The 16,302-nt window shown below is 46.6% G+C and overlaps 1 protein-coding gene across 4 annotated transcripts in view; it reads right to left on the minus strand.

The window, feature by feature from the left end:
- The window catches only part of LOC146831481 (mitochondrial enolase superfamily member 1-like), a 358,171-nt gene that overhangs the window by 318,884 nt on the left and 22,985 nt on the right, over positions 1 to 16,302 (minus strand). The gene's annotated exons all lie outside the window — the stretch shown is intronic.

The following is a 16,302-nucleotide window of genomic DNA, read 5'->3' on the forward strand; positions in this document are numbered from 1 at the left end:
TGTGTGTGTGTGTGTATGTGGGGGGGGGGAGGTCAGGAGAGGGGGAGTGGGGTATGCAATGCCTCCCTCTGACAGAAAGCATTTTCTTCTTCCCAGTGGCGTCTAGCAAAAAAATGCCCCCCCCCTGCAGACTGTCAGGGAGGCTGGGTCTCCCATAAATTCAGATATAAGGGGCACCTTCTTGCACAAAAACAATACATAGAGGTGTTTTCCTCTTTCTATATGGAAAGAGGAAACAACGAGGATAAAAAGATATTTCTCCTTACGCCTGTTCTGGGGAGGCGTATCTTGGTGGCGCATTCCCAGGTTTACACGTCCTTGTAAATCTGGGAATGTGTCAAAAACCATGGGAGTTGCATGGGAACACCCACCACAAAGCCCATGGAACACCTCCATTGAGAAGAGTAAGGCAATGCAGCGATTTGAGTTGCGTTGCCTTACTACAGATTTTTGAAGCCATTCAAAGCCATGCAAAGTGGCTTTGCGAGGCTTAAAAAAATCTGAGTTAGAGCTTTGCGTAACGCATGTACCACGTTGCGCTGTGCAAGCATGAAGCAAAGTGTCATAAATATGCACCCATATTTTCAAAGCAATCTCGAGTTTTCTTAGAAATGAAAGTTTTTCATTGATTGGCGACTTTGTGAGTGTGGTTATACAGATAGATGATTAAGTGAATGAGTCAATGGTTGGATAAATGAGTGCATGGAGGGATACATTTGTGAGTAACGGTGAATGGATGAACGTATGCATGAGTACATGGATGGATAAATGGGGTAGTGAGTGCATGCTGGATGGATGAAGGGGTGAGCATGTTTTTGGACGAATGAGTGAATGGGCAAAAAGTTGAGGGGTGAGTACACAAATTGATGGCTGACTGAGATAGTGATTTGCTCACAGGTAGAAAATCTTTTAAACTTATCTGTTTAATGAGTGAATATAATTTAGACTTTTTCGTCTATAGTTTTCTAGTGAAATTTGCGCTATAAAAATAGCCTCATCCTAGCTATGCATTTATCTTCGAAGGTCTATCAACTACTCTTATTCATACTTCCATAACCCCTCACTCATCCGTCCAGTGGCCTAGCTAGCCCTTTGGCCACCGTGGCAGTCCCTGCATTTGCCGCCCCACGACAGCCGCAGGTAAGAGCCCGGGGGCCGGGGGGGGGTACGGGGTGAGAGGCCGATAGGCCACCGACCCCAAAATTCATGCCACCTGAGGCGTACCACCCCCGCAACACCCTTGCTATGCCACAGCATTCGTCCATGTAACCCTCACACCACCCACATCTCAGCATCACCTTTTCAATCTGCACCCATGCTTTCCTATAGTCATCCATTTATTCACTCACACGTGTTCATCCAGTGATCCTTAAAACAGTCATGCATTAGTCATAGAGCCTGTCATAGTATGTTTGCCTGCATGTGCATTATGTATTTTTGTCCATCAAGAACGTGTGCTTTTGTGTGTATTTCCCTGAGTAACCAGGGGTATGTGTATGCCTCATGGTACGGGTACTTCGCCTATATGTAGTTGGCTTTGTGTATTTTACGTACCGGATGCTTCTCTGCTGTCATCGTGATGACCAGTGTCCCCCCCTAAACCTCTCCACTCCCTCACACTGTCCAGGTCAGGGATTGAGCAGAAGGAGAGCAGAAGGAAAGGAGAGAAGTAAAGCGCTTTTTGCATCATATTGCTTTGATTCGTTTTGCCTACTTTGTACAAGTATTATTTTGTAAAAAAAAAAAAAAATTAAGTAACAAAAACCAAAAGGTAGAGGTTTGAGAGGGCAGTGGGTTACATATTTCATGCCTATCTGCATCAATTACAGGGCGGTTGAGGATCTAAAATGCCTTTCAATTCATTCCACTCTTTAGGAATTCAAATAATTCCAAATAAAATTACCTCGCATGGCTACCGATGTGCAGTACATCACACAATCTCTTGCATTTTAATCAACAGCACTTTGCACTATGGAACTTATCACTTAGCTTTTACAGTTAGAAGCGTTGGTTTAAAATAATTATTTGTTAAAAAGCCAGGACTCGCTGAAAGTGTCACATAGTGTATTGATTGCCTTTGAAACTATGTGTGTGTCTATGCTCTATGTCACCCTGAGTTAGCATATGGGAGGCATGGGTAACTCATCCAATCCGGGTGCACCCTCTGATCCCGGTTCCTTCCAGTTCTACATTTATGATGTGCTAACACTACAAGTACTGGAATGAAAAGTAAAAACTAGGCCTACTTGTGATATTTATGTCTGATATGTGACAACAACCAGAGCCAAGTACACAACCACCGAAACAGCTGCAGTTGTGATATATGGCCTGTCTTCTGTATCAGAGCACCATGCCATTGTAGGTGATTTTCTAGGGCCAGTAGGTAGTATTGTTGTCTTATGTGTCCGTGATAGCAGTCAGCTTGTAGCCTTACATCCATCTGTCACCACATTTCCCAGTTTTTGTCTTTGAATATCTACGCCAACATCTCTAGGATATGGACAATGCCTCAGAGAGCGGCGCGGGCACACTGTGGAAGTGGTGCTGCAGCTTGCCATTGTCCACCTCTACAGTGCCACAGATCTCCAGAGCTGAGTAGCACCTTTGCACCCACACAACTTTAGGGTTAGCAACTTCATACCCACACAACACTAGAAACTGCCCTACTTTTGCCTGTGCAGAAGCATCAGAGCTTGCCATGTTCCTGCTCCAGGGTCCCAACAGCACAGCACAACAGAATCTCAGAATAATGCAAACTCATACAACTACTCTATCATTAAAATGTCAGTATGGTGACGAAGAGTCAAAAACCCATACATCACGAGTGACAGGGTTATCAACTAATAGCAGATGATTGTGGATTGTTCAATATTTGAATGACACAAAAACCAAAGGATTGAGGGCAGATATCTTGCCCTTTTCGCTATGTAGCGTATAAGGCATCAAAATTTGTCTCTAGCCGGAGCTAAAAGAAGGAGCCTAGGCCTGGATGTATTCTTTAATGGTTGTGATTCGCAACCAGTAACAAATTTTGCAAACCGAGAATTCGGTATCCATATCATTTCAACTTGCTCAAGTGGGTATTTTCCACGATGATAGCCCTTTCATTCCAGCAATGTACCTATTTTCAATAATTCTAAACTCAATACAAGTTATACTCCATTCAAAAGCAAGGGATGCTCCGGAGAGATTGAGGAGGTTGGAAACGTGTTATATTTTAAATCTGGAGACCAAATACTATGGTGGGTTGAACATGGAGGAAGAGCTACCTATACATCTGGGTTGAGTAATGGAAATGTACTACCTATAAACTGATTACTTGACACTTTGAGTTGTAGGAATGATTTTAAATGAGGAATGTCATTTATGATTGTTTTTTAGTAAATGTTTTCAAGATAGTTGGACAGGGTAGCCTCCTTATAACATTAGCTATCTTTCATTTAGCATTATGAAATTGAGGACATTGCTGGAATAAAATGGCTATCATCGAGGAAAATGCCCACTGGGGCGAGATAAAATTATATGGACGCCGAATTTTCAGGAGCATCATGTCCTGGAAAATATTCTCATAAGATGGAACTGATGATGATAGTAAACTGGCCGTTGTTCTAGACATGACGTCCGGTGCATGAATTATACATATTAACATAGACACATAAGGAATTATCGGACAATGAAAGATGTAAAAGGAAGAGTGGATGACGTAACCTGTTCTTCAATTAACTGCACTTTCTTTGGGTGTGAAATGATGGCAAACTATAACGGGGGCAACTGCTACTCAAAATGTAATGTTATATGCTGACAAATATGATGAATCTATTGAGTATGGTATACATTTCCAAGATTTATGAATTGATGGCAACCTTTCCAGGATGGCAACACCTTGTAAGATTGATAATGAGTAACGTATCTTCTGTTCATGAAATTTAATCGAGAAACTTAAACTATTCCTTTAATTATAGAAGTATAAATAAGCTTTTATAGTAATTATGATGAAATAGTTGCTCTGTGAACGGGGGCAACTGTTACTTAAAATACAGAATCATTTGTTGACATGTATTGAAGATTTATTGTGTATTATACAAACTTCCTAGGTTTATGGACTGAAAGTAACCAACCCAAAATGCCAGTACTCTGTAAAGATCTAACACAAAAATGTGTTGTTTGTTTATGGAGTTGGAATGGGAAATGTGAAAATTGATTCAAACAGTGATCTTTAAATAAGATGATATTATAATTAATTTGAATTACCGGTTTTGGGCAAAATTTAGAAATTTGTATCAACTTGGTAATGAGAGGAAATTCATAAGATTAGGCAGTTATGAGTCTATGATCATTGTGGGGTGGGGGGGGAGTGGCTAGCAGCCCAAGATGGCGAACGCGCTCTAGGGCAGCTCCGTGCTATGGCCCGATAATCCGGCAAAAATAGCGGACCACAGGCGCCATTCAGCTCCTGCTGCAGGCGCCATGGAAAAGAACACTGTGCTGCACACTGTGGATGCGAAATTGGGGGCTGAAGTGCGATAAAGACCTGTGAGGGGACCCGCACTGGCCCTGAGCGAGTTGCCTGCTAGCGGCCATCTTGTCGGCCGGGGCGAAGCCTGTACACAGCTGACGAGACCAACGGCCTGGGATCTACAGAGCGGTACAGCTGACAACCAGCGCTGAACCTTGGCGGCCCCTGTGGTACTCCACCGGTGAGCGGTGGAGACGCCCTGGCGCCGGGAGATGGCAGATGAAGACTTCGCAGTGTGCCGCAAACAGAGGTGAGACGAACTGTGCGAGCCCGGAAGAGTGGAACCCGGAGCTGCGAAACCCTGCGCGTGGCTGCTGGCATGTGTCTCTGACCCCGCGGAGCGGCCGATAAGGGTGAGCTGGTGATGTGCATGGCGTGACTGGGGCCCGAGGCCAGAGTCGAGCCTAGTCCCAGCAACAGAGCATAAACAGTAGGAGCGCATGAGCGCTACACCAAGACGGAGGTGTGTAGCACCCGGGAGACGCAGATCGGGGTGTGAGCAGCAAGAGAGAGGCCCAGAAGCAACGCCGGACCGGGCCGCACCCTAGATTGAGGAGGGAAGCGGCGCGCAGAGTCTGTGCCCCCGCTTCAAAACAGGAGTACAGGCGTGTGGGAAGCCTACATCAGAGCTGGGCATTGAGAAAGTGGGCACATCAACAGTGAGCCACCTCGCCACGGTGCGAAGCGTTGAGGGTGGCCATCTTGCCCTTAACAACAAGTGCTGCCATCTCTGGAGAGCCGTATTGCCAATAAGAGCTCTATAGACATCAACCTTGTGTAGGAGAAGCAGTTGCCAAGGTGAGCACCAACACGCTGTAAAGCTGGCCTGAGCGAAGGAGACAAGTGGTGGCATGGGAAGCAGGCAAGTAGCGCTACCCGAAAGCAAGATTGGGTCAACTGCGTGGTGGCGGCCCATATGAGACGTTACCGGAGACTGGCAGTATCTGAAGCAAGGAAGTGTGTGGAGTTCTGTGGCCCCTGGTGTGAGGTTCGCAGCTGGGACAGGCGCAACCACAGACATCACGATATTGCCAAAACACATTCATCGCTCCAGAGAAGTAGGAATAGTGCCTGATCCAGCGCGCATATAAAACGTTGCCCTAGCCCATGCATGATTGGTAGTGACAATGGGCAGACAGCGGGCAGGACGGGAACAAGCATGCAGTCCACAGCGCCTTCAGCACCACCCAAACACCCAGACAATGAAAAGGAGAACGAAGAAAGTACAGAGAGTCCCACGTTGGGATGTAAGATAGACAATGTGCTGCAGGCGGTGACGCAGCTTAGTGTGTCTCTGGCGCAAACGCTCACGTTTCTAGAGGGACGAATCAATAAAATTACATCAGACAAATTATCATCAGACAATACTACACGCAAATCATCGCAAGCTTATGGAGAAGCGCAACCACAGACATTACGATATTGCCAAAACACATTCATCGCTCCAGAGAAGTAGGAATAGTGCCTGATCCAGCGAGCATATAAAACGTTGCCCTAGCCCATGCATGATTGGTAGTGACAATGGGCAGACAGCGGGCAGGACGGGAACAAGCATGCAGTCCACAGCGCCTTCAGCACCACCCAAACACCCAGACAATGAAAAGGAGAACGAAGAAAGTGCAGAGAGTCCCACGTTGGGATGTAAGATAGACAATGTGCTGCAGGCGGTGACGCAGCTTAGTGTGTCTCTGGCGCAAACGCTCACGTCTCTAGAGGGACGAATCAATAAAATTACATCAGACAAATTTTCATCAGACAATACTACAAGCAGATCATCGCAAGATTGCGGAGAAGGTTGACGAGATGGAGGCTGAAATGGAAGAGATCCTCCCCACCACCAAAGCCTCGGCGGCTGAAGTGCGGACAATCGCAGAGAAAGTGCGCATCCCGGGAGAACAGGATAGATGATGCGGAAGGGTGTTCACGCCGCAATAATATCCGGTTCGTAGGCCTGCGAGAGGGAATGGAGGAGCGGGACGTGGTGTCCTACATGGAGGCCTGGCTGAAAACTTTGATGCCGCCAAATTCCCTCTCCCCCTTTTTCGCAATAGAAAGGGCGCATAGAGTACCGTCGGGTTGGCGACAACCAGGAGCTGGGCCTACATACCTAATCCGACTTCTGAACTACAAAGACAGGGACGCAATATTGCAGGAACTGCGTAAACTAGAAGAGGTCCGTTGAAAACTCTAAAGTGATGTTCTTTCCGGACTATTCTCTTGGTGTGCAGCAACGGAGAGGCAGATTTAGGTCAGTTAAACAGAAGATGCGGGAGTTAGAAATTAAATACTTGCACCTCTTCCCGGCCCGACTGCGAGTGGTAAAGGACGGCGTTACACACTTCTTAAGTACAGCAGAAGAGGCATGGGACTGGCTTGAAGCGTAGGGGCACAGCGTGTCACCGGGTAAACGGACTACAGTCACAAACTCCCAACACAGCAGTCGAAGGAGCTGGCAGAGACCTCGTAGGCGAGGTAGGAATTGCCCGAAGCAGCTTAAGGCTGTCCCCAAATTAGAACAGCGCCTACAGGAACGCCGTGCTGTTCTGCAGACAGCAGCGACTATGAGAAGGAGCCCAGTAACCAGGGACACAGATGCCTCATCGGAGCGCTCCATGAGTGCAGACAGCGCGTCGGCGGGATGGCAGATGGGAGAAGATTCGCCGCCATTGCCTGATGTGACGCCCCAAACAGCTGACGACAGTAATGTAGACAAAGGGTGTAATCATTATAATGTGCCGAGAGAGAGCAGTTGTCTTGGAGAGAATGTGTGATACTGTGGGATGGAGATCTGATATGACAACCTGTGAACTTCTGCAGAGGTGGGCCTTCTGTCTCCCTTCTTGCTGCCTTTTTCTCCCGCCATGGGTCCGGAGACGCTGCAGTTTAGGCAGCATGAGACGCAGTGTGTGTAGCAAATCGCTGCTATAGGGCCTGAGCTTCAATTGGCTCACTACATGCTTAGTTGAGGCTACCCCCCCCTCTACACACACAGTACCACGGCGCATAAGGCCGATAGTTGCCGCAAGGCGCAGTTCCAGGTTTGGGCACATACACGTTGTCCCTCTGCCCTGTCCCAGTTACACAACACAATGTTTAATTCCCCACATAACATCGCACCACCACACCATTGGGATTTTTGCGTGGCGAGATGGCAGAATAGGCCTAGGATACATGTGCATGCCGCTAGCCCCCCTTCCAGAGTAACAAGCCAAATGACCATACAAGAATATTGTGTAAATAAAGGATGCAGCCGACAACAATCATCACTTGGAATGTCAGGTGTAGGTACACGCCCACGCGCAGATATAACACATATGCATAGTTAAAGAGACATGCAGCGCATATCGCACTTTTACAGCAAACGCATTTATCGTAGCCCGAGATACACAGATTGCAGCGAAAGTGGAGAGGGCAGGTATTTGCCACAGGCTACTCATCATACGCGAGGGGAACCTTAATATGGGTCAGACCAGGCACACACTATGTATCGAAAGAAACAGAAATAGATATTCATGGCCAATTTGCGTTGACAAAAGGCAGGCTAAATGGCAGGCAGATAGTACTGGGATCAATATATGCCCCGAATATTGACCAAGCCCCAATCTGGCGTACACTATCAGCAAAGCTATTCCAGTGGTGTGATATGCCTTGGTTGTTAGGAGGAGACTATAATGCAGTACTGGATACAGTATTAGATAGATCCTTCATGCTGCTGCAGCAGACGACTGCTGCATCCAACACTAAAGGTTTGACTGAGTGGCTCTGCAGTTGCGGACTAGTAGACTTATGGAGGACGTTGAATCCAAATACACATCTCTACTCACACTATTCACACCCCCATGGCCTACATATGCGCCTAGACAGGTTCGTAGGACACACTGCATAGCTAGCAGACTGCATCAATGCGAACTACATGGGGTGCACACATTCTGATCATAATCCACATACGTTACAGCTAGGTGGAATTGATTTAACACCGGCCACCAAGCCGCGGAGACTGCAGTCAGTAGCACTGGAAGAACCCCCCTTTAGAGACTCGGTGGGACTGGCCATAGCAACATACTTTGACACAAACGAGGGATCAGCGACAGACCATGGGGTGCTATGGGATACTTACAAGGCGGTGGTACGGGGACAATGCCAGAGTCTGACTTGGAGCCTACGCCGGCAGCTGGACCGTGAGGCTAAACAAATAGAGGACACCCTTCTCCAACTTGAAACGGACTTAGTAGTGGGTGCTGACGCGCAACAGGCACTCAATGATCAGCGACAAAAACATGTTGAGGTAATGGAGAGACTGCACTGTATGAATTATGCAGCGCATTCAGCCCGTACTCATGCTTGGCTGATAAGGAAGGGAGGCTAGTGGCAAGACTAATTCAGCAAGACCGTGCGTAGCAACCGACATTGTACTTGAGATCCTGAGCAGGGCAATTGCTAAAGCAACAAAGCGACAAACATAGTGAATTTGCCGCCCATTATACAGACATATATAAACCAGTAGTACAGGTAACTCCGGAGGAGCTGGAGACATATGTGTCCCAGCTGCCCATGCCGATGGTAGATGACTCTCAGCGGGCTGAGTTAAATGAGCCAATAAAGCTACTAGAGGTGCAGTTAGCGATTCGAGCATTGGCCACAGACAAGGCACAAGGCCCGGATAGGCTGCCAGCGGAGTTTTACAAGGCATACCGAGAAATACTTGCCCCGAAATTGCTTGCATTATGCGTCAATGCGCAAGAGACAGCCGTTTTACCTCGGTCGCTACGAGAGTCCCTGCTTGTCTCGCTGCCCAAGCCGGACAGGGACGCAGAGCTCCTGGGCTCATACCGCCCATTGGCACTGTTAAATTCGTATTAAAAAATACTTGCCAAACTGCTGGCAAGCACACTGGCTCTAGTGGTCCCGCGGCTGGTACATGGAGATCAAAATGGGTGTGTACCAGCGCGCAGCACGTCTTTCAACCTGAGACTTTTTTTTAGAGTCGCCCACTACTCTAGAGAGCGCACGCCAAACTCAGGGTGCTTAGTATTGGATCTGGAAAAAGCGTTTGACATGCTCGAGTGGGACTTTTTATTTGCAACCTTAGCCAAAAACGGCCTAGGCGATAACTACGTAGGCCTAGTTAAGCTGCTCTACACGCATCCCACAGCGCAAGTCAAGACAGGCACCTATGTATCTCAACCTATTCCAATTGGCTGGGTGTCAGAAGACGCTCACCGGGGACACGTTAAGCGAAGGGGGGGATGACCAACTGCCTCCTTACGTCTCGCCTGTGCTTCTTTTACAGTCACCATGGGACACGCTAAATCAGGATTGCAGCGGCCCCTTTAATTCAACACCCTTTCTCTTCCGGGAGGGGCAACCATCTCACGTGACCGGGTCACATGCACCAATGAGAGTACTGGAGGACGAGGAAGCGGCCTTTTTAACCAGTACGGGGCCTGAGGAGGACATCGCATATTGGGACCACGGAAGCTGTAAGACCAGGAGGAGTTGGAGAGGAATCGCAGAACCAGAGGGAGACGCCGACCAAGCCTTGTTACACCTCGAAGAACAGGAGACGCCGAAGCCCCAGAGCTGCCATCTACGGAGGGACCAAGAACGGGAGTCGGACCCGATCCGGTACCACGAGACCACCAACCACGCTCACAGGGGAGCGTGGCTCCCAGAGGTACGTTCTAGAGTGCGGCGCTGGTTTAAGAATGGGTCCCCAGCAAGCAGCCATAACCTAGGGGAGGGAGGAGAGCTTTAAATCCCTAGAACCTCCCGAAACGAAAGTGTTGTGTTTTCTCTTTGGTTGGTTATTCACATCGCCATTTTTGTATACGGCGTTGGTGACGGTTCGGGTGTTCTTCCCTCACTCCTTCCCCTCAGCACGTGAGAACGTAAAAAAGTCCAGAGTGACGGTTGTTTTATTTTCTTTCATTTCACATTCGGTATCCTGTTCAACCTACCTGAAGCGAAGGACCAACTACCGTGAGCTTACTACCGAATTCCTGACGACAAGGAAGTGTGAAATCAAATGGACTGGCCTAAACTTTATGTTATGTCTTGGATTTTTGCTTTGCCTTAAAAAGAAGACTGAATAAACAAATCTTCTAAACAGAAAACGGGTCTGTCTCTGGCTGGAATTCCACACTGGGGTACGCAACAAGGTTGCCCTCTTTCCCCGCTATTGTTTGTGCTGGCCATTGAACCGCTGGCAGTAGCCCTGCGTAGCACAATGGAAGACTGTGGAATCCCCTGGGAGATGGGATACATGTGGTATTCTGATATATTTGTGCGATCTCCGGCAGCCATGCGACAAAATAGCAAAGGCACTCTCAGACTTCACCGCTATGTCCGGATTGCGCGTGAACTGGGGCAAGTCATGCCTCTACCCCTATAATGAAACCACCCCAGACCCTGCGCTAATAGTAAATGGCATCTTTAATAGGGTAATTACACCAGAGCAGTAACGGCAATCAGGTCGCAAATGGCGTTTTGGCGCACGCTGCCTTTTGCTACAATGGGCAGAGTGGCGCTATTGAAAACGGTGGCACTCCCACGGCTCTTGTACCACTTTGCAAACCTGCCGGTATATATTAAACCAGCGTTGTTCCGTTCGTTTGAAGCGGATACGAGGCAATTCATTTGGCACGGCAGCCGAAATAGAGTGGCATTAGCCAAGCTGTACCTGCCTGTGGATGGTGATGGAGTGGCAGTCCCCAACATGGAGCACTATTATCTTACAGCACAGCTGCAGTCGGTGGCCCACTGGCTTAGTGAGCGGCAGCTCGCTGACACTGCGACACAACAACCGAGTTATACCCCAGCGCAGATAGTGACCCTGTTTCATCCGGGTAGGAAGGGGATGGGTCCCACCCAGCAACTGGTGAAAGTGGCATACACCTGCTACCGGAGACTCCTGCGACTCACCAAAGAGGTTACCACATATGCTCCTGCTCTTCCGATACTGGGCACGCCGAGGCAGCGGCAAGTAATTAAAGCAGCGGACATTCACACATGGGAGGACGCAGGACTCCAGACGATAGGAGATTTATATCAAGACGGACAGTTGCTCCAGTCGGACACACTTGTGAGCGCATATGATCTACCCCAGGGCCAGTTTTTACTACACGCAGTGCTCACTAGAATGTTGAGGTCCCTTTGAGGGGACATAGCAGAAGAACCAAAAACACACATAACACTCCAGTATCTGCACATAATGGGTGCAGGCTGACATCTCATCAGATGGTTGGCAGAGTCTTTACGGACGCATGCAGCAGTCCCACTAGTGAAACTAAAAGAACACTGGGACACAGATCTGCAGAGACAAAGCACAGACCAGGAATGGGCAAAAATATTAGAAAGCCCTTCCTACATACCGAGGAATGCCATGTTTCGGCTAATACAATATTATTAAACACAAAGAGCTTACATGACACCGGCCTCAATTAATCGAATTTTCAATCGAGAGGATGCACAGTGCCCTCGCTGCGGACTGGTGGAGGAGACCTCATACACATGCTGTGGGCATGCAATAAGCTGACTGCTTAGTGGGAGACTATCACAACACAATTCGAGAGCTGCACTGACCGCAAAATGGAGTGGAACAGGGAGGTGTGCTTGCTGGGCCTTTACCAGAGGACTAAGAAACAAAGTGACAACCCGCTTTATAGATCTGGGACAAAGTCCTTCATTACTAAACATTGGAAGTCCCCTGATCCCCCGGCAGTGAAGGCCTGGTATTACTCCATGATATGCTGGACGCAAGCGGAAAGTGTGGCGCTCCGGCGAAAAGATGCCACCCGAATACATAAGTTACCCATGGCCGTAGCATGGGATACAATACTAATAGACCTCCGAGGCGCAGCATTGCAGGAACACCTGAAGACACAGGGGCTATCCCAGGCGACAAGCAGGACACAAGAGCACGCTGAGGGTACCACATAGTAGCTAGAGTTCCCCTACCCAATAGGCACCATTCCAGAAGCGGTGCATGGGCAGTATAAGCGCAGCAACCCTTGACATGTACCCAAGATAACACATACTAAACTGGGACATAAGTGCAAGAGATGGTGGCAAAGAAAGGGGCGGTGAGACTTATGAAATGCAATGTAGTGGCAACACCATCTGCGCTCAATCCAATAATTCTGTGAGATGCGATTCCCCTACCCCTAACCCCCTTATCCCACTGTTCACTCCCTAAGTGTTAGGATGTTATTGCAAGCAGTATTGTATACATTCTTGTAGAATATTTGTAGAAAGCATATTATGTTGTTAGAGCGAATGCTGTACAATTTTTCTTTGGTACCAGATCCGGAACTTGCAGCAAAGAAGTTTATCACTGGTGGCAAGTAGTGTCCAGATAAGATGCAAGTATGTAATTTAAGTTGTTTGTAAATGCAGTAATACATGGAAACTAATAAAGAAATAAGAATTTAAAAAACTGAGTCTATGATCATTGTTTAGTAGTGGTCCTTTATTTATGTTCAGAGTCTGGCACTTTAGTTTGTCTGGAGAAGGTGGTACCACCTAACGTGCAATAAACTTCACCAGCAACAACTCCTTGGAGTGGGCATTCTTTCCTATGACGGAACTAAGTATAGTATTTGATGGGTTGTAACCTATTTGCCCAGCATCGGCATCACAGGGGGTGAGCTCCTGATGGTGAGACCATGCACCTGTTGAAATAAATATATATATATATATATGTGTGTATGTGAAAAAATAAATATATATATATATATATATATATATATATATACACACACACATCTGAAGAATGTAATTAACATAATAACAATTAAAAATATTATTAGCAGTAATAAAAAAATGTAAAATATATATTTCAAAATATAATTAAAGTAATACATAGAAAAAATTCACATTCATATATATATATTTTCCTAAAAATATAAACATCCCAAAATACAAATTATTAAAAAATAAAACCCAAAAATATTAAATAGCAATACAATAAATAAAAATAATAGAAATAAACATTAGAGAAAGTATTAAACTTGTGAGGGGCTAAGTCACTTTTCCCTCACCAGTCTATGGAACAGCAGGGTAAGTGTTGGACTTTGGAGGTGTTTGATTTACTATTCTCGCTCCAGTCTACGCAACAGTTTGGAAAGTGTTGGACTTTGGAGGGGTAAGATTTGCTATTCCAACTTCAGCCTAAACTACAGTACAGTAAGTGTTAGACTCTGGAGGCGTTAGATTTGTAACTTCTACTCCAGTCTATGCAACAATATGGAAAGTGTTGGACTACAAAGGTGTTACATTTAATATCCCCACGCCAGTCTACCTAACAGTAGGTAAAGTGCTGAACTTCGGAAAGTTAAACTCAGTATTCTCACTTCAGTCTACATAACTGTAGAGAAGGTGTTGGACTTCGGAGAGGTTATATTTCCTATTCCCACTCAAGTCTAAGCAACAGTAGAGAAAGTCAAACATCAAATAATTGACATTAGCAGCTTATGTTCCTAAACCCCACATTTAATGTCCGTACCCCTCGTCCATATATCAATACAATCAATATAGTCCAATACTAGTTCAGTCATTAGGGGGGCAACTGCACTCTGTCAACATATGACATATATCCAAACTAATTCCACTATAATGTGCACTCAGTAAGTTAAACTATTCACAGTTTAAGTTATTTTGTCCCATAGCAGGATTACATCCATTCAAAGGTATCCAGTCGAGATGTCATTCAGATTTTAAAATATACTTTTATTCTTCTTATTTCTCCAAATTTCCAACAACCCATTTAATAAATTCATTGACAGCCATTACATATTTAACACCCACATCTGATGCATTTCGTCCCTTTTTGGGACTGCCTGAAGGCTTAGTTAAATAATGAAACATATAGTGTTGCTTACACATTCACAGTCTTTTCGATATTAGCCAAATATTTAATGAGTTCACGAATACCTGCGCCTAGTGTTTCCTCCTCCTGGATCAGGATATCATGAATGCGTCACAGTGGTTCCTGTCAATGCACAGAAAGATTGACAGGCGACATCGCCAATATGGCGGCGCCCAATGGCAAACATTCCATTGTGTGATTTTCTTTTTGAAAATAAAAAAGAAATGTCCTCTGCACCATGGGAGATTTCTCCCATGGCGTGGGGGTAATTTACAAGATTTTACTGCCCTTTACCACCATGTTTTACCTGGTCGTGACAGACAATGAAAATTGGCTATTTGACCTCTCATTCTAAATCGAGCGGGTCGTGAAATGGCCAAGCCTACAACAGCCCTTACTCTGTCTGGCCATTGGAGCAGTATGTCAGCGGCGGAGACTGAGTAGTCTCTGCCCCCTACAAACTTCAGTTTCGCATGACTCTAAAGGAGGCGGGCAGAATTTCAGTTTGGCAGAAAGGGTACTCCGTTGCCTTTGCGACAGAGTACCCTCTCCACCTAACTTTAAATCATGCCCCATGTTTCCAGTCCTAGGCTTTTTTTGTATCAAATCATTGTTGTCAGGCTTGGCAGTATAATTCTTTCAATGAAGAAAACAAAGACTACACATCCCAGGATACAAGATTGAAACCATGGTGTCCTGACAAGATAAGACATGCGACAGCTTCACCATAGTGGGAAACCTAAGCTCCCTTATCCCTTGCACAATATACAGACCTGAAGGGACCCAAGACTGGCAGGCATTCCCCAATGGGATTGGACTGCTCACAATCACACCCCACATCCCTTGAACAATATGTTGACCTACTGTGACCACAGGCCTGGCAGATATGCTGTGTATGGGGGCTGAACACCGCCAACAATAAGCTGTCAGTACCTGAGACCCGGTAGACACACAGCCCCATACGGGAGGGGCTGATCAGCATTGTTCCTCCAACTTCTAAAGAATATATTATCCCAATGGGACCTCGGGTGCGACAGACATGGTGCCCTATAGTGGTTGGAGGCACTGCACCCCAAGCCCCCTACACAGTATGTGCCATCCACTGTCATTGCAAGGAGCAGGTCCGTGGAGGGTGGCTGGTGCCGTGGTGGGTGCCGCAGGGATTGAGGAGCTCTTTACCCTTCCCTCGCCAGTGCTACCGCTGTGCACAACAATCACACAGGCAACACTGGTGGGGGAGAGAGCTATTCGTTGCCCGGCCTCTCTTTTCGTTGCCTGGCCTCTGGTGACCTCTCGTGGGCAATTCTCTCTGTGTTTGCTTTTAACTGAAGAGCAGATTAAAGCCTGGTGGGGTTTAGAGTAGAAATCTGTAGAAACAGAAAACTAGAATCCAAACTCATATGTTACTGGGATGTCAGGCATTTCAACGACTGCCACTGCACCAGCAGATTCATCCTAAAGCACCTTTCATTACTACTCCCAAGTGAGTCATCTGATCTGGATCTACCATTCTTTGGTGGTCCCCAATATTAAATGTCAGTGGCGTAGTGGCCAAATACACAAACGTGAGAACTCACTTGGTGTCTCCTAAATTGTCTCTCAATCTCACTGCATGGGGGTATCCCCTTCTGTTTAAAAGGAGTCTCACCCACTCCCATTCCTATTCCTTGTGGCATGCTTCATCATTGAGTTCTCACCCAGTGGGTGGTTCTACGTTGAACCTCAAGGGAGCTCTTTTGATTTTTTAGGAGGAGGGAACTATCAATACAATATAAGGCAGATCACGGAAAGTCTAATTTAGTATAGAATCCTGTGGCAAGGCTAAAAACATACGGTGATGTTGTAGGAGTAATTGTTAGGACTCCGACATCTGTTGGGTGGACATGTTTCAGCCAAATTCCTATGCCTGAAATGGTCAATT

The sequence above is a fragment of the Triturus cristatus genome, chromosome 5_1 (genome assembly GCF_964204655.1).
Source record: "Triturus cristatus chromosome 5_1, aTriCri1.1, whole genome shotgun sequence".
NCBI classification, from domain to species: Eukaryota; Metazoa; Chordata; class Amphibia; order Caudata; family Salamandridae; genus Triturus; species Triturus cristatus.